Source organism: Lycium barbarum, chromosome 11 (genome assembly GCF_019175385.1).
Source record: "Lycium barbarum isolate Lr01 chromosome 11, ASM1917538v2, whole genome shotgun sequence".
NCBI classification, from domain to species: Eukaryota; Viridiplantae; Streptophyta; class Magnoliopsida; order Solanales; family Solanaceae; genus Lycium; species Lycium barbarum.
The window spans coordinates 109685551-109705534 of record NC_083347.1 but is presented as its reverse complement, the minus strand read 5'-3'; positions in this window follow the sequence as shown (position 1 = coordinate 109705534).

The following is a 19984-nucleotide window of genomic DNA, read 5'->3' as shown; positions in this document are numbered from 1 at the left end:
TGCACTTGATTTCCTTGAATTGATGATGTTGATCTTTGATTTGCCTTGGATTTATGTTAGTGAAATGTGTGGAATCTTCTATAGGTCTTGAGAGGAGTGGAGAAGTCGGAAGAATGAAAAATTAGAAGTGGAACATGTTTTTATACTTGGAAAAATACTCAGCCCGTCAGGAGTTATACGGACCCTTATACGGTCCGTATAATATTATACAGTCCGTATAAGTGGCCGTATTTCACCATTAGGGAAATCCCTTTTTCTGTAAGGTTATACGGACCCCTTATACGGACCGTATAAAGTTATACGGACCGTATAAGTGGTCGTATAACTCCATTTTTCTGAAGTTAATCTCGTCGTTTCGTTTAATCTCCAATCCTTATGGAACCTTATTAGCACTTTTTTAACAATTCATTACCAATCTAAGGAGTGTTATAACTTTTCCTCAAGACATTATTAAATCAATTTTATCTCGGTACTTTGCAAACCCCTTTCAAAACACGACTTATACTTTACATTCTTCAACGAAATTTCTTCTCTTGTTTCAAATGTCTTTGGAATCTTAATTAGAATCGTTAAGTAACCCTTCTTACTTGTAGGGAAATCATATACTTCTTACCCTGAGTTAGTCTATTTACCGTGCAACGGCATGAACTTTTTTAGAGGTGTAGCATTCCCGAAGGGTTCGGGTGTGATTTGGGTCATTGGTTGAGAAACTGGTTAAGTTAGAATTGGAGTTGACTAAGGTCACCATCAGGTCAAAATGATCTCGTGTTTATGTTTTGAAAGTTCTAATAAGTTTGTATGATGATTTTGGACATGTCCACAAAGTTTGGTTAGATTCCAATGAGTTTTGGATAAGTTGGGGTTATATGGTGATTATTTTCGATTTCGGCGTCGATTTGAGCATAAAGGGTACCATATTGAGCAAACGGCCTTTGATTCGTATTTCGACTAAACTATTATATTTGCATCGTAATTTCATATCAATAGCAACTGAAATCATCAAGTTTCTACATCATATGAGATAATTGTGGTCATTTTGCTAAGAATTGGATTGTCAAAAGTTTCAGATTAATTACGAAATTACCACTGAATTCGTATTTAAAAATCAACATTCTTCCAAATATTGAAACCACCATATCTCTTTCATTATAAGGTCAAATGGAGTGATTCAAAAGCCTAACTTGAGTGAAATTTCTCAAAGAATCCATTGGAGGCATCAAAATCAAGTTTTGGGATCATTTGGAACAAAACATGAGGTGGAACAGCTGGGCATTTTTGCTATTAATTTTGCTTAGCGTTTCTCTCACCTTGAAAGCTTGAGTTTGGGAGAATTCAAGGATGCTCTTCAAGTTTCTTCCATGGGGTAAGTTCTGAACCATACTCTAAGTATTTTCCTTTGATTCATTCCCTTGGTTTAAACTTTAATCCATGATTTCTAAATTAGAAATTGGGGTTTTCATGAAATGGGGTTTTTAGTTAGACTTCCTAAGTTTCTTTAAATGATGAAATTGATTAGGTTTATGCTAGATTATGATGTATCTAAGGTTGTTAATCATATACCTTCCATTATTAGTGATGAATTCTTGAATTTAAAAGTTAGGGTTTATACCCAAAATTGGGGGTTTTGCTTGGATTTTAAAATTGGATGAATCCTTGTGCTAATTTAGCAATTAATTGATGCGTTTTGATCACCTAATGTTTGATTGGATAATTTATCCCCAAATTTCCCGTTTTTCCCTTGTGGGCCCCGTTTCCCCAAATTCTAGGGTTGGTTTTTGACCCAATTTGAATGATAGCAATATAGGTATTGATCTTCATGAATTCTAATCTAGATTTCGAATATGAATAGATTTTCTTGATCTCGAGGCTTAAAAAAAAAAGGAAAGGCTAAGATGTGATTGTTGGTAATATTATTGTTCGGCCTTCCAGGTAGGTTACGGTTTATCCTATGGTGAGATTTCATTTAGCGAAACATATATTTAAACGATATTGTCGGAAAACGCATGTAAACCTTTGGGTATGAAGTTGGGTTAGATATTGTCTTAGATTGGGCCCTGTTGTGTGATTGGGGCTAGCCATCGCGTTGTGTTGTGACTTGATTTGTTCTATTATTATTGGCTTGATGCCACGTGGTGATAGTAGATATTGGAGACTATTGACATATTTTTCTCATGATATTATGGTATCTTATTTGTTGATGTTTGATATGTGGATAGTGTTCTATATGGCATGTGTAACCTTTTCATGATATTGTAGTATCTTGTTGATGTTTGATATGATGATAGTGTTCTATATGGCTTATTGTGTAGCCTTTTTATGATATTACTTGTGTGCCCTGTGTGGTACTGATTGAATTGGTTGTTCATATTGCATTGCATCGTATTCATACTCATTTCCATAATATATTGATATTACATGATTATGGTATTGATGATGATAAATGAGAGAGTGTAGCCTCTGAGGTCTTTGCCGGAGAGCGTGAAAGAGAGCTGAGAGTCCGTGATCCGAGGTCATGTACCGTAGCGGAATGAGTGTTGATAAGAGATCTTGTTGTGTCATCTGCATACTTGAATCATCTCTTGAACACAACATTGCATTGCATATACATTTAACATTATTGCATTGCATTGCACTTGGCTTCTGTTGTGATATTCTGGTGATGTAATTGTGATATACAGATTCAGACTGAGTACTTGAGACTTGACACAATTGGGTTTAGATGCTATAACCTAGGTGATGACGTGTACTTGATTTTTGGCTTGTGTTTGACTTATACTTGATTAATTACCTGTTTATCTTACTGTATTAACTTGATATATGTTAGCTAAACTTAGTCGGCCTATGATACCTACTAGTACTTGTTGTTTGTACTGACCTGCACTTGCTGCATTCTTTTATGAATGCAGAGTATCAAGAGAGATCGACTTCTACTCTTCGTGGTTGACTATTTTGAGGATTTTTTTATTCGAGTCTTACGGGGTAAGCATGTGGACGTTCGCTACCCGAAGACTCCTCTATCTACTATGTCTTTATTTCTGTTCTAAGACATATTTTTGAGACTACTGATGTATATTTATGATTCAGACTTATAGTATTTAGTTAGATGCTCTTGTATGACTAGACCAGATACTGGGGAGAATTTCATTTACTTCCGCATTTTCTTATTTATATTATATTTGTGAGACTTTCACTATTTTACTTCTTCCGGTTTTTTCTATTATTTGTGAATATTAAGTCAAGGGTTCGCCTACCGAGGTGGAAAAGGTAAGTGCCCGCATGACTTAGTGAAATTGGGTCGTGAGAAACATTGAATGACTCTAGACTGGATGCTTAATGGTTGACCTTATGAGTTGGAGACCATATTTTATCATATGTTGATGTCGTTGGAAGGGTAATGAAAGATATGATATTGTTGATGTTGTTGTTTTTATAAGTGTCCTTGTGTGGCACGGCTGAAATGAATATGTTTCATTCGATATTCTCATTGCATGACATACATTTTTATATCCATGCTATATTGTTGTGATCTTGATATTGGTGTGACGGTGATAAATGAGAAGGGAAGTAATTATGATTCTTATGACATTATTATATCGCATAGCCATCTATATACTGTGTGATACAGAGTGGCTAGCAGGGAGTTTGGTGGAGGAGTCATTCTAAGCTGTGTGATACGGAATGACAGTACATGGACTTAACAGTCCCCCATGGGTAATGACTATCGGAAAGTGGACATCGTCCCCCCGAAGCATGTGTGTATTAAGATGGATGAGTCATTCTAGGTTGTGTGCTCCAGAATGACGATAAAAGGACTTAGCGGTTCTCCCTAGGTCATGACTGTCAAATGGTGGACATCGTCCTCCCAGAGCATGTATGTATCATTGCATAGCATTGCATTTATATTTCATCCACTCATACCCTGATTTCTAGTTGTGATTATTATTTGTACTGTATGGTGTTCATGAACATTGATTTCCTGTTTGGTTCCTGATTTGAGATCGTCTTGGGCCTGATTTGTATATACTTAAGGAATGATGTATTCGAGGAGTAGAGACTTTCTCCTAGGATAAGACTTGAGGTTTCGGATAATATTGTAGGTGGTACTAGTGTTTGATTATTGTGGGAAATTGTGGAAAACTTAGCAGGACCTGAGTTTAGATGCTTCACTATAGGCTTGATCTGGATATAACTCACTAAGGGCTTCTTGGATGTTTCGATACCTGAACTATTATTCTTGGATATGTGTTTATGCCTTATAGCTGATTGCGAGCATGTATATTCTACAATCTCTTTCCTTATATATGTTCACTAACTGTTGTCGGCCTATGATGCCTACTCAGTACGTGTTGTTTGTACTGATGCTACCTTACTACACTTCTTTTCGAGGTGTAGAGTTTGAGACAGGTTCCGCTCCTACTTCTCGAGGCTGAGTTCCGAGGCCTGGCTTGCGAGTATCTACCTGTATTTGTTGTTTGTACAGATGCTACTCTTGATGTACTCTTCTTTGAGTGTAGATTCTGTTATTAGTTCAAGTTCCCGTCCCCGAGAGTGATCCGAGTCTACTTGACAGAGATTCTAGGGTGAGCTTTGGGGCTAGATCCGCAACTCGGAGACTGTTCTTTATATTTTACTGTCTACTTTGTATTTCTGAAACAGTATTAATATTTGAGATTTGTACTTCCTATCAGACTTGTATCTATGTAATAATGGTTCTTGTACTAGTCCAGACCAGATTTTGGGTTTATTATTACTTCCGTACTTATCATTTATATAATTTGAATCTGTTAGCTAAATCATTATTTAATTTCACATAATTCTTATAAATGACTAAAATGATTTGGGAATGGTTCGCCTATCTGGGGGGACAGTGTAGGTGCCTTCACGATTCACGAATTGGATCGTGACACCGCTTGTGATCCGATTTATCAATTTCTAATGTTTCTATTTTTATTCTTTGTGATTATATATATATATATATATATAATTGAGTTACTTTTCTGCTGATTGTAGCTTTATCACTTTGCTACCACAAATTATGATTTCAGTTTATTAATTTTACCTAACCGTCATTTTATCTTTGCATCATGACATGCCGCATGACGAAAGACGGAGGAATTAGGTTAAGTGGTCAAAATTAAATTACATTTTTTTTATTTTATTTAAGTGGTGTCAGGTTAATATTATGTTGGGTAAGTTAATGATGTTGCTAGTGCAAGACTTACATAAGAATTTTGTACATGTGACAACATATCTACTGCCGACCCGAATTAGCTTTTCTTTTTTGGGTGCTTTTATTTTGTGTGGTCATTTATATAATATGCTAGTTGAATTATTTTTTGTGTTATGAATATTGCGTTTATGAGTTTGGGAAAATAAATTTCGTTTTCGCTTTTATCTTTACACAATAGTCTTTTTTATCTCAATGCAACCGCTCTATTGGGACGCTATATCCATAATAGATGCAAAAGAAGACTTCTAACAAACGTTCTACTTGACTCTTCTAACAACAAAGATTTGTAACAAAAAAAGTCACTCGAGTTTGTCTAATTATCACAGCATGCAAAGTTCAGTAAATGTTATGTACAAAAATAGTTTGTGACCTTTTGTGATGCTTAAACAGAGTTGATGATCTTTTTGTTACAAGGATAATTTAATGACTTTGTTGTGATAAAGTAAAAATTGAGTCACAATTTGTGAAATTAACCCCAATTATGGTTCATGTAGTTTGACTAGTTCCACAATGTCTTCTTTTCATTTTTTAAAAGTAAAACTACAATTTATTCACTTAAACATGTAAAAATAGAAAAAATAATTTTGGTTAGAGTACAAGTAAGATTCAACTTTTCTTAATGCTATTACCATTATGTATAAAATAATTTTATTAAAAAGAAAACATAAACATATTACTTAAGAAAGTATAGTATTTACATTTAAATTTACCTAGTTAATGTAAAAGTTGTATACACAGACAGTGCACCAAACTTAGGCTTACATACAAAAGCTAACAACAAAAAGACGGAATGACATTCCTAATTAAAAGGTCAATTGACTTCTTAAGATTGATAGGAATGTAAGAGAAGAAATTTTGAACATGGTCCATTTTATAATAATATAAAATTCTTAAGAGCTCTTATAATATATTTTTTTGTTTAACTATCTAATATTTGAAATTCACTAAACTGCCTAATTTAGATTCACGTCGTGTGTGTGCATTCAAAGAGAAAATGCTCTTCTCTAGCAACACTTATCCTATATTGTAACTTTTATTACATATTCTATATATGAATATCCATTCATCATAAATATGCCGAAACTGAATATGTAAAGTTCCAATCTTCCAGCCATAAGTATTCATATGTTGCCTCTTTTATTTTATAAAAGTTTCTCCATTTTGCAAAACATCAATAGCTATACTTCTAAGAACATTAATAAATGACATCTAAAATCTGATCCATTAATTTTAAATGAACAAATATTCAATATGAATTAGCAAATTTACTATTTCAATCACCATCATTAATTTTATATATCACTAGAACACATGCAGAGCAAAAAGACCTTAAATAAATATAGAGAATTTATATTAAAATAACTAATAAAACAAGGAGGAAGAATAAAATGGAAGTCAATACGAAAGAGCATCTTGCTGACTTGCTTGCATCAGTAAATAAAAGAATAGGTAAATTACTAAGCCAATTCATTTGGGACCATGTAGATCCACTCTTTTTCGTATTCAAAGATCAGCCCCTGGTTTTGTGTTCTCACATCGAGAATTATTTGCAGATGAAGAAATGTTAAAAGGAAATCGCCCAAAAAATTAATCAACAATCAACAAAAATAAAACTGAAATAAGGGAGCTTACAAATTGGCAGATCGCACGTCACAAGATACTTCAAATACCTTATGTGACTCTTTTTTTAATAATGTTTTTCATTATTGTTTAGAATGCTTTGTGTTGTGGTAAAAGTTAAGAACTTGATCAATAGTGATTGATGAGTACTGCAATCGGGGACGAAGCTAGAGTTTGAGCTAGGATTTCGGTAGAATCCAATAGCTTTGACAAAAAAATTATATTTATATTAAAAATTTATTTAATATGTATAAATAACTTATTCAATATATAGTAAGTGATATTTTTCATAATTCAGAATCCATAAACTGAAAACTCTTAATCTGCCTCATGTAACAAGAGTTATGGTTTATAAGAGAAAATGTATATTAAATCATCAACAAGTAACAATAATTGCAACTTTATTCATCCAAATTAATGTCATTTCTTTTCGTCTTTTATTATTTGAAAATTTGAAATTCTTATTTCTTTCTTAAATTTTAACTAGAAGAAAATTAAAAGGCATAGGAGAAAATATACATTAAACCATCATTATATTGATAACAATAATCATAACAGAGTATATACTAGTAACATCACCAAAACACATTAAAAAGGAAGCGCTTGTTTTTAGCTGTACGATGTTAACATTGAAATAATACTGTTTTCCCCTACTGGTAAGCCTTTCTCATTTTTTCACCCTACAATTGAAGCGGTTATTGATCGATTTTTTAACTCTAATTCACAATGAATCAAGTGCACTCGTCTAGTTGTCGCTCATATTAAATGATTTACTTAAGGTAAATACAGAGTTTAAAGATAAATTACTAGGTTCTACTCAATAAAAAGAAAGGTAAAACATAGTCATATATTTTATAATATTCGATTCATAAATTTGTCAATAAAATTAAACAACGTTTGCACTCAATTCTTATTGAATTCTCTCTTTTTCTTTTACTAACACCTAAATTTCTTCAAGCTCCTATTGTATAACATCTTCCACTTCCCACACTTAAACTTCAACATTCTCCTCCACGAGTGCATTCATATGTTGTGAGACCGATGTAGATCCGACTGATTCTGATAACAAGTAGTTGAAAGGAACTTTCCAAAGAAATTGAGCGGTTCCTTCCAGCTACTTGTTTATCAAAATCGGTCGGACCTACATTGGTCTCACAACATATGAATGCATCCGATGTTGAAGTTTAAGTGTGGGAAGTGGAAGATGTTATACAATAGGAGGTTGAAGAAAATCAATTGTTAGTGAAAGAAAAGAAGAGGATTAAATAAGAATTAAGTGCAATATTTGCATAATTTTATTGACAGATTTATGAATCAAATATTATAAAATATATGGTTAGGTTTCACCTTTTATTTATCGGTAGAACCCAAATAATTTTATTTGGACTTTGTATTTGCCTTAAGTAATTCATTTAATATGAGCCACAACTATATGAGTGCTTTCGCTTAATTGTTAATTAGGATTCAAAAACGGACCAATAAATGCTTCAACTGTAGAGTGAAAAATATGAAAAAGTCTTACCAGTAGGGCAAAAGAGTATTATTTCAATGTCAACATTGCACAGCATAACAAGTTCGCTTGCCTTTTTGTGAAGACCCGAACAACGTTTCGCAAATATCGCATAGCAATCACTTCATTTTCTATCCTCTAGTCTTCTTACCCTTCATGGCTAAAATTAAAAGGAAAAAGAACAGAGTAAAAGATTAATGATGAATTAATATGTTTCTTGAAGAAATGACACTTATGAGAAATAGAATATCATGACACTATTTATATGCACCAAGAACCTTTTCACAGTAATTTACTAACCAAATGCTACAATAGAAAGTAGTTAAAGGAATCTAAAATTTTAAGCTAAAGAAGTAAATATTCTAACACACTTTATAAAATTACCAATTACGGTTAGAAAGTGTGAATATAATTTAAAGAAATACCAATTATGCATTAAAATATTTCACATGTTATAGCCAAAATCAAGTTTACGACTTGCATTAAGAAAAAAAATGAAATTTAACTTGAATGGAAATATTTTAATGAATTAAAACAATGAAAATTCAAGGTTTGCATGTGCATTAACATTAATCAAATATGAAATTTTAACTGTAGTTGGAAATTTCTTAATGTTCTAATACTGAAATAAGTGAAAATTAATTAAAAGATTACCAAATTGAGAAGAAACATTATAAGTGAATTAATACAATAAAAGTCTGAAATTGAAACAGAAATAGGTAAATATTTAATGTACTCACTAATTTTACTAGGCACTATTTTGGAATGCAACATTTAAGAGGACACCGATTTCATGCCAAAAGTTTCAAATGTACGAAGAACTATGGAAATACATAATGCTTGAAGATTGATCACGGCCATACATTTTATACACGCAATGCAAAATAAGACAAGTTAGCGATATAAATATTTCTTCAATAAAAATAAAACAACATATAACAAAAAAAAGTGACAAATAAATCATCAAATGGTACTGAATAAATGGACTAAATTATCTTTGTCACCTCTTCTTCTTTGACATAATCATCTCAAAATACTGAAAGGGAGATTACTTTACCTTTTTAGTATAATACTCGAGAAATTCCCTAAGTCTAGTGGCCTATAGTTTGAAATCCAGTAAATAATGAGCCCCCTCTTCTATCACTACACGTCTAAAAAAATATTCACATAGCTTCAGCTTATACCTTGCACTATTTTAGTATATTTCAGGATAATTTGTTCCTCAAATTAAATAGAACTCTCAAACAATAGTAATTTCCACAAGATGTACATTCAAAAGTTAACATGATAGGCAATAGACAAAGATGAGATAAATTATTGGACTAGGTTTCGTTAGCTAAGACCCCGGTAAGTTATTAGAAAGCTAGTGCGGTTGGGTTCATCCATGATCTAGGGTTCCACCACGTTTACATAACCCAAATACCTCCCCCCCCCCCCCCCCACACACACACACACACGAAGCAGGTGAATGTTACATAATACTTTAAATACCTTGCGTGCCTCTTTTTTCAAATTTTAATAATGTATTCCGCTATTGTTCAGCATGCTTTGCATGTGTTACAGTAATTAAAGTTAAGAACTTGATCAATGGGGATTGGTGAGTACTGCAGTCAGGGGAGGAGCTACAGTGCTAGCTAGGATTTCACCAGAATTCAATAGACAAAAACTTTGTATTTGTATTTAAAATTCTACTCATTCAAAATCTACTAAACTGCCTTTTTTAGAATTCAGATTTTATTCTTTCCATTTTGAAATTCTTTCTTCCTTAAATTTTAAACTAGAAGAATATTCTAATGCATATGAGAAAACATATATTAAACCATGATATATATTGATAACGGAAATGATAACAAAATACATACTTGTAGCATCACTGAAGTAAACTAAAACGAACAACATAAAAAAATTAACATCCCGTAAATCCCAATAATATGAATTTAAAAGTTTGTCGCTGTTTGTGGTTCACATAAGTAACAATAACTTGAGGTGACGTTCACTACAAAGATGAAGCCCCATTTTCAATCGCTTCAAACCATTATTCATATTGAAAACAGCAGTATTTAACCAAGCTTCAGGATAAAAGTGCTTGAGCATTTTGGCCATTTTCTTTCATTTCATCAGTGTAGAAGTGCTTGAGCACTTGTAGCTTCTCCTATGCTCTCAAGCTCTTTGTTTGCAGCTTCTTCTATGCTCTCAAGCTCTTTGGTTATATTGTTGAGTTGATTTACTTCGTGAATCTTGACGATTTGTCACGACTTGAATTACGGAGCCGTGAAGGCACTAACTTCCCCGAATCAGTAAGCCATCCACAACCCAAATAAAAGAACATTAAGTAAGGAATAATGCAGAATAAACATACAACTCAACTTAAACTTTTTAAGTCATTAAAGCTTATAGACATAAAATACGAAATAAGTAAATACATCCCCCAAGACTGGTGTCACTAGTACAAGAACTTGCTAAGATAAATAAGACCAAGTTTGGATGTACAACCCGAATACTGTCTAGGAATGAAAAAGACAGAGAAATATAGCAGAAGGGGAATCCGGTAATGCTAATCATCTTGTAGCTCCCTCGAATCCTCCAATCAGCTCCTCAACGGGCTGGATAGTCGTGAGGCCCACTCGAACTGAGAACAGAACCAGCACACAAAAAGGTGCAACAAGTGTAGAGTTAGTAAGAGAAACAACGTCTACTCAGCAGTATTGTCGACCGACCATATCTTAAAATGAAGACGGGGGTTAGACTTCCGAATATTACTTCCACAGCTAACTGCGTTTAGTTCACAAGTGGTCGTCACATCAAAAGTATCGGGACCCACTTAATTACCCCATTACTCCCTCTTAATTAGACCAATTATACCAACCACGACGCTTTAAAATAAGGTCAAGATCTCAACTTGCCTGAATAGAAGTCCCATAGCTCAAACGATCACCACACAGCCTTTCCCTTCTTCAAAGCCTTCGAACGATCTCAAACTGTTCAAATACTTTATCTACGTTAGAACACGAGTCTGTAGACACCCATATTCGTACGATAATAATTCAGGTCCAAAAAGTCACCCAAAAAGCCAATTCCTAGCCCCAAAGGGTAAAATTATAATTTTGTTGCAAAATCGGGTCCAATATATTAAACATAGTACTCTACGAGATTATACGAGTCCAATGATACCCATATTGCTATACTTTAATTCGGAACCCAAAAACGAACCCAAAAAGGTAGCCCCGAGCCCCCAGGACAAAACTGGAATTTTATTGCAAAATTGGTTTACCCATAGTTTAATATTAGTCTAAATCCAGAAAACCTCTCAAAAAGCCTCCATCTTGATCCTCAAATCCATGATTTACCACTTTTCAACTTTTGGGTTCAAAACCCCAATTTTCCCCAACCAAATACGGATAAAAATGATAACCAACGAAAATAATCTTGAGGAAACATCAAAATAAGGTTAGATACTTACCTCCTCATTGAGACAAGAACAACGCCGCGAAAGTCACCTCAAACGGAGCTTTGGAACTCAAAATATGCTCAAAATACTAAATATTTTGCACTACTCATTTTATACACTGTCCAGGCATTTTCTTCTTCTTGATCGTGATTCCATGTGTTGCGATCGCGAAGGCCAATTTGTGTTTTTTTTAACACAAGAAAACCAGCACAACAAAGTGTTTGTAAAATACCCATATCTCCTTCATACGATATCGAAACACGACGATTCTTATTGCTATAATTTCAAAATTACGATACGGATCTAACGGTTTAATCGAAACACAAAACAAAAGTCGTTTGCTCAATATGGTACCATTATTGCTTAAAACGACATCGAAACTGAAAACAAACCCTATACAACTCAAACCCATCCAAAACTTGTCAGAATCTAACCAAAATTTGTGGACAACTCTAAAATCATCATACGAACCTGCTCGAACTCTCAAAACATCCAAACGGGGCCAGCTTTAACCGATGTTGCCCGTGGTCAACTCCAAATCATCTCAAAAGTTAGTTTCTCAACCAACCACCTAAATCACACCCAAACCTCTCGAAAATCAAACCAATGACTCCACTAAGTCATAAATAACATTCCGAACCTAATGGAATCGACGAAACTTTGAAAAAAAACCCATTTACCCCCGGTTTTGACTTTGGTCAAACTTCTTCATTTCTTAACTTAAGGATTTTCAAAATGTCCTTTTCCTTACCCAAAACTCACCCAAAAGTTTTGGGAATCGATTCATCCATTCCCACAAGTCATAAGCACCACTACGAAGCTAACAGAACCAACAAATTTCGAATCCAAGTCTTATTTCTTCCCGTGACCATCTTTTCACCATCAATAGGCACATTTAATGCTAAAACTGATTTAATTGTAAAAACCCAACCAAATGAACTCTAAAATTAGGTCCGTCAATTTCTACAAGTCATAAATAATATTTCAAATCTAACGGAATCTTCAGATCACCAGTCAGAGCACGTTTTCCCAAAATAAATAATTTATCCAAATAATTGGATGCTGGAATTTCCAAAGTGAAACCTTCTCCCAAAGTGAATCAAATGATATCTGTTTGACTTCAAATTTGGCAAGCAAGTCAAAATAGTTATTACGGAGCTTTTGGAATAGATGACGCGCAAAACAGAGCATTGGTTCTCAACACGATTGTCTGAGTCGTTACACGAGTGCTTTTACTTAATTATGAATTGGGAATTAAAAAATGATCAATGATTGCTTCAGTTCTAGGGTGAAAAAAATGAGAAAGGCTTACATGCAGGGGGAAAGAATACTATTCCAATGTTAAGATCATACAATGTAACAAGTTCGCTTGCCTTTTTGTACAAATTCGAGTGACGTTGGGAAAATGTTGTTTAAATAGAAATAATTCTCAACAGTTAATAAATAATCAACAGATAACAGAGAAAATAACTCCACAAATCAGATAACATTTCGTATTTAACCAAGTAAAGTAGATAAGCACGATTCTTCCAAAAGAATCCAAAGATAAGTTAAAACCACATCAATAGAGTCAAATAAAGATGAGATGATATGCTATGCAATGCACTGGACGTATGCAGTTGGTATAAACACACTTCTTTAATGGAGAGTAGTGACTCATGGAAGACTTGCGAGGTCCATATACCCACCCGGATCCAACCATTCCTCATCGGACAACCAGCCAATACAGGCATTATAATATCATCACTCTACACGAAACCACCTCCAACCAGACCACATCGGCAACCAGTCAATATAGGTTATAATATTCTCACTTCGCCTGGAACCAGATCCAACTAGATCACATACACTAAAACCATGTGTTGCGGTTCGCTTTTTTATGCGGTGTTAAGGCATAAAAGGGTACTACGAACTCGTTGGTGCTCTTTCGGACTTTGTTTTGAAAAGAGTCGCCACTTAATTTTTAGGAAATTAGAAAAACTAGGGTGAAGGGTTTATTCAAATACCGTGAAAAAACCTTCGTAATCCAGAGTTCTAGGTAAGGGTTCTGATGATCCCCTGGGAAGGTGTTAGGGCACCCCAGTATTAAGGATCCGTACTATACGGTTGACCTTCGAATTCAAAAGTATGAGTATTTGCCTGAACTGTCTATTTAGTGTTTATTCTCACAAAAAGAAATGTCATTTTTGTAAATTGCATATCATTTTTTTTTAAAAGAATTTGAATATGTTCCCCTTATATAGAGGGTATCGTAATTTTCGGATTTACAATATCTGTGTATAGATAGTCTCCTTTTATATGCAAGGAGTATATTTTATTTCATAAATAAAGGGAAAAGAGAGGTTTTGGTTTTTATAGAGTTAGTTTTATGTCATACTCATACTTTGGCTCGTGTCGATCCGTTTTGGTACGTTCAGTCTTATCCGGAACTTTATATTACGATTTGATTTTTATGCTATAAAAGAGCATTTTTATGTGTCCAAAGGAATATATCTCGGCTGTATATATTCATCTTTCTGGCCTTTCCTTGGCCCAAAATTTGCAGTATGGTAAAAAAAGCTTGGTTTAAATTTTAGGAAAGTGAGTTGTACACACATTTTATCAAAGTCTGGTCCCTTCCAGTTTTAAAACTTAAGTGTGGAATTGGTCCGTCTTTTCCTGAAATTTATAAGTGATACAAGTTTGTTTTTTGACTTGAAATCATCCGTGGGCTGAGGCAAAAAAATAATTGTTTCAAGTCATTTTGTAAAAAATCTCTTTCTGTACAAACTTAGGAAAACGAGTAAGTTTGTTTTAAAGAGCTTGTAATAGGAGCTATTAAACTTCTGAAAATGCTTTTACCAATATTTGTTTTTAACCGTTTGGAGCTTAAAATGTCGGTATCACCTGAAAAAATAGTTTGAAAAATCTCATTTTTATACTTAGCCTTAAGAAACCGTTGAATTTGATCGGGGTTTTGAAAATTCGTTGGGGACCTTAAAGTCATCTAAATGGTACAAGCACCGTTGTCCTAAGATGGCTAATTCCAACCATAATAGTTTCCACTATAATATGAGTTTGATACAAATTACAAATACATCATAGCTTTAAACAAATAACATAAGAATGAATTGATAATGGAGTAGAGTTAGACTAGGGGCGTACCAAGCCCCTAGTTAGCCATTTTCACCCATGGTTGGGCCTTCTGCGCGCCTCGCTATCTACTTCGCCTTCGCGAACTCGATTTTGAATTAATTTCCTATTGGGCCTTTGGCCTAATAGGTAGGCTTTGACTGGATCTCTATAGCCATGAGAGTGAGGAGAGGGGGGAAAGAAAAAAGGACCCAGTTAGTTTATAAACACTGATCTTATCACCAGAATAACCAAACTATACATATATATAAATAAAACATAAAGAGTACTCATATTGTTTCTATACTTGCCCCATTTTTATCCTTGAGTGGATTTGTTTTGGTTGGAGATTTTCCAATGGCATGGGGACTAAGTCCTTGCCTTGTATTCCCGATGTCGCACAAGTTCCAAGGGGCTTCTAAGAACCCCAGGCATGGCTAACATCGGGAAGGCCTGGACAACCTCAAACTACCATAGTTTACTTCAACCAATACACCCAAGCAAGAAAAAAAAAACAAGAGTACAAAAATTAGGAGTGGCAACAGATTTTGAGCAAGCTCACAAACAAACAGCAGTCAAGTGTCATATTCGAAGGACAGGCCTTCATATCAAAACACAGCCAATAACAGCATTTAGATGGGACTAAAAGATCAGCAAGTAAGAGGTGATGGTAGTTACATAACTGGATGACAATAAAGATAATACACACAAATTGCTTCAGAGGGGAACATAGATAATGATCAGTCAAGACATGGACTTGTTGAGATAATCATAGTAACAGGAGGATAAGCTGAAACAAATCAGGCATACCAAATCAAATATAGGAGGATCTATGGTCAAATGTAGATTTGCTTCTTTCCAGACACACTTGGCCCAGGATTCATCCTAAAAGGATTCCAAATGCACATATTCAAGCAGACAGACCTATCCATTTATTAAAATCCAAGACATTTCCTAGAGGAGGAAGAGGCATGGTAGGACTAGTTTAAATGGTGGCCTACGTCTCATCCCAACTAACCTCCAGATTACACATGACCAAGTTAAAAACCAACACAGCATTCTCACAGACAGGGGTCTAGGAAAGTCTCACAAACAACCAAGGCTCACAGCAATGTCACTTGTCCCAGGTAAAACGAAGTTTGACATCACTTAGGATTTTTTAAAGCACACATTTAAAACTGGCAGCTTCTAAAACTTGCCCCTCTTTATTAACTCAAGCACATAACAAGCTGGTTCATGAATCAGGGCCACTTGTTAGTAAGTAGGTAAGTTTTTGAAGACCTTTGTTAAAGAAAAAGAGATTCCCAATGGGTAAGTCATATGGACACTTAACCAACCAGCCTTAAAACAGTTTTAATTCCTAGAGGTGGTCTTTCAACATATTTTGACTAAGCCAGGAGTTTTTCTTAAAGAACAAAAGGGAAGGAAAAAGGGCAAGAAATTGATTCATGGCATGATCACAGTTTGACAAACAAAAGGTTCAATCATCACATAAAGAGTAAGCCTTAATCAATGAGCCAAAAATGGCAAAGTTTCAAACACCAACCATGGATAAACAAGTTAGGCAAAGGTGGATAAAAGATACTTGGCCAACAACAAAAGTAAATGGGAAATAACCCAGTGGACACTTAGTCTTCTCATAGGTGGACTCATGCCCATATAACACACTCATCAGCCCCATTTTCCTTACACACAACTAATTTTAAACAATAAGGCTAAAAAACAAGCAGACTTCTCAGACAAAGGAAACTTTCAGAAGGCAAGGTGTGAATCATATAACACTTAGACTTGACAAGTATTAACAATAGCTTATTTAGCTCTTGGTGTATCTTCCCCTCCCTTTTAGACACAGCTGAGTCATTCTAATCTACCTGAGACCCCTCTAGTGTCCCAGGACCATGAAGAGGAGTTCTAAAAGAAAAGGATGGGGTCTCAGGGTAAGGAAAGGGAAGAAAGATAGGGTGGGGTCATCACCTCCCTATCTCGTCCTCCTGAATCTCCTTTCAGCAAAAGGGATCCTGGATTCCATTGGTCATTACCTCTAGTTCATGCCCAGGCTCACCTTTCACTCTCCCAAGACCTCTTTCCTCTCCTTTATGAGCTCCTTCTCATACCCCAGTGACACCACTAAGGGCCATGGGAAGATCTAGAACAACTCAACTCTATCACACAGCTTCCCCAATGGACTCATGGGACTATGTTCACTTTTAAGGCCTTTACTATTAAGCTCAAACATGGCACACTAGGAATAGACCCACCATAACACATAGCAAACCATAACAGTCTGGTTGACTCATGAAAACTATGTCCAAATTCTAAAGACAAACCCTTATTATCAAGTTCAAATGTGATATACTAGGAACAGGCCCACCCTGAACATATAACAAACTACCACAAGCTGATGTTTCTGAGCAGCTTTAAACCAAAATTATAATCATGAAAAAAATATCTTTGCTCTTGACCACACTGTATTTCAAAGAAACATATATTTCCCTTTCCTCTCGGGATCAAATCACACTGAAAGAAACAATAACAGACTTCAATCCCTTATTCTGGCCTTATCATTACGCTAAAAAAAAAACTTAGTTCATAACATCAAGAGGAAGATACAGGAAGAATCCAGGGAAGCCACACAAAGACAGGATGGGGAAAAACTTATGCCAAGGTTCCCATTACTCTCCCTCCTTTTATCCTTTATCTTTTCAAGTATCATAACTAGGTGATCAGTCCTCAAAATAAAGCTTATCTTCACACAAACATGATTCATGGACAGTTTCTACACATTGATGAACCAATTAGACTCACACATGCACACACACTCCTTGTCAAACTACCAATCTTTAAACCCTTATTTTTATGCCATTATTATCAGAGTAGATACATCTCATTGTTAGGTTAAGGCAAAACATGAAAATTACTACTTAACAAGCCTATTAATCTAAGTGATTGTCCATTTTTTACTAAAACATAGACCATCTTAAAACTGCCCTGAACTCAGCTCATTTTGGCAATATTGAAGACCTTTTAGACTCAACACCACACAACTACACACTTCAGAGATCCTACTCAGAGGTGGGTTCAGCAAGTTCCCACATTTACCATAAGTAGGTCAATCAGACAAAGGCAAAGCCCAAGGAAATACTTTTGATCAAAACTTAAACCCCTTCCCTTCCCAGAATCATTTTTAAGACCTTTATCTCAATGTATACTAATGTGACCCAAAATGCCAAGTTTTTAATCAAGTAAATAGTACTTAGATGAAACAACAGAGATCAAGCCAAACAAAGGCATGTAATTCCCCTGTAACCACCAACACCCTTAAGGCCAAGCATGTTACCAGGTAGAATAATAGAAATCCCACAAAACACATAGTACCCTCACTCTTTTGGAATCAAGCACATCACTAGATAGGACAAACATGATCAGACTAGGTCTAAGGCATATCAACACTCCAACTTCCAAACAAACAAACATGATTAAGTAGAACAAGTAATGGTCTGACTAAGTCTAATTCCTATTAGACTTCCAACCTCCCAAAACAAATACATGATCAGGTAGGACAAACAATAGCCGGACTAGGTTCAAGACTTCAAACTTCCCAACTAATACATGATCAGGCAGGATTATTCAGCACCAGATCAGATAACTTACTTCAAACAGACCTCTTGACCCCCTCTTTAATTGACCTTCAGACCAAGACACACCTCCAAATAAACATCAAACAAGAACATAAGGCAAGTAAATCACTCAAAGAGCCTGTGACTTCAAACTAAGCCCCCTGAACCAAGCCTATCACATGGGACACATAGGACTAGACCCCTCATGACATTTAACATACCTACTTTGACCCTAATTTAAAATACAGGACTTATAACACACATCAAGCAAATACATTAACTTAAACTACATCCAGACCCTCACCTATAACACTTAGTGATGTTTGGACAGACATGATAGAACAGAAACCAAAAGGGAAATCCAAATCAACCAAACTCATCAACTCAAACTATAGTCTAAGCCACCCTTAAATACTCTTGATCACAATCAAGCAAGCAGGATCTAAATAGAAAATTTAAATGGAAACGCCAAACCAAAACAAGCATATCAGCTCAGACTTTATTCTAAATAACACACAGTATTATTCAACACAGTAGCCAAACATGATCCAGATAGAAATCTAAGTGAAAAGACCAGACCAGACTAGCCTATTAGCTTGAAACTATGTTCCAAAACACACATAAAAGGAACATGATCATATTAAGCAAACATGATATGAACATAAGTTCTAATAATGGCAATCCGAGTCACAACAAACCCGTCAGCTTTACTATGTTCCCACCACACATAAAGCACCTTAAATAAGCCTAATATAGATAGAAACTAAAAAGGGAAAACAATCATAACAAGCACATCATGTTAAGCTTTGTCCTAAACCACACATAACCACATTAACTAAGCATAATATGGACAGAATTTAAAAGGGAAGGGAATGAACTAGCACATTAAGTTAAACTTCTATCCTAAACCACACATAATCATATTAACTAAGCATGATATGAACAAGAATTTAAATATAAAAGCAATGAACTAGCACATTAACTTAAACCTTATCCTAGACCACACATAATCATATTAACTAAGCATAATATAGACAAGAGTCTAAATATAAAAGCAATAAACTAGCACATTAACTTAAACTTTATCCTAAACCATACATAATCATATTAACTAAGCTAAACTTAATACAAACAGAAAGGAAAAGCAATAAACTAAAAGGCTTTTACCTTTTGTGAGGGCAACCTAGGTCAAAAGATGGACTTGGAGGCTTTTGGGCTTCCAATGCCAAACTCAGGCCACCAACACCACACAAACAAATGAAAGATAAAAATTTTAGAACTAGAAAACTGAAACCCTTAGGTTAAAAACTAAAAATTTTGACTGATGGAACTCTTAAGACTTAAAAATCGTAATTTTCAGCCTCTTTTTGGTTTCCAACCCCCTCCTCTTGAACAAATGGGGGTTGTAGAATCCCAACCATCGATGTGGGACTTGTAGTTTTACACAA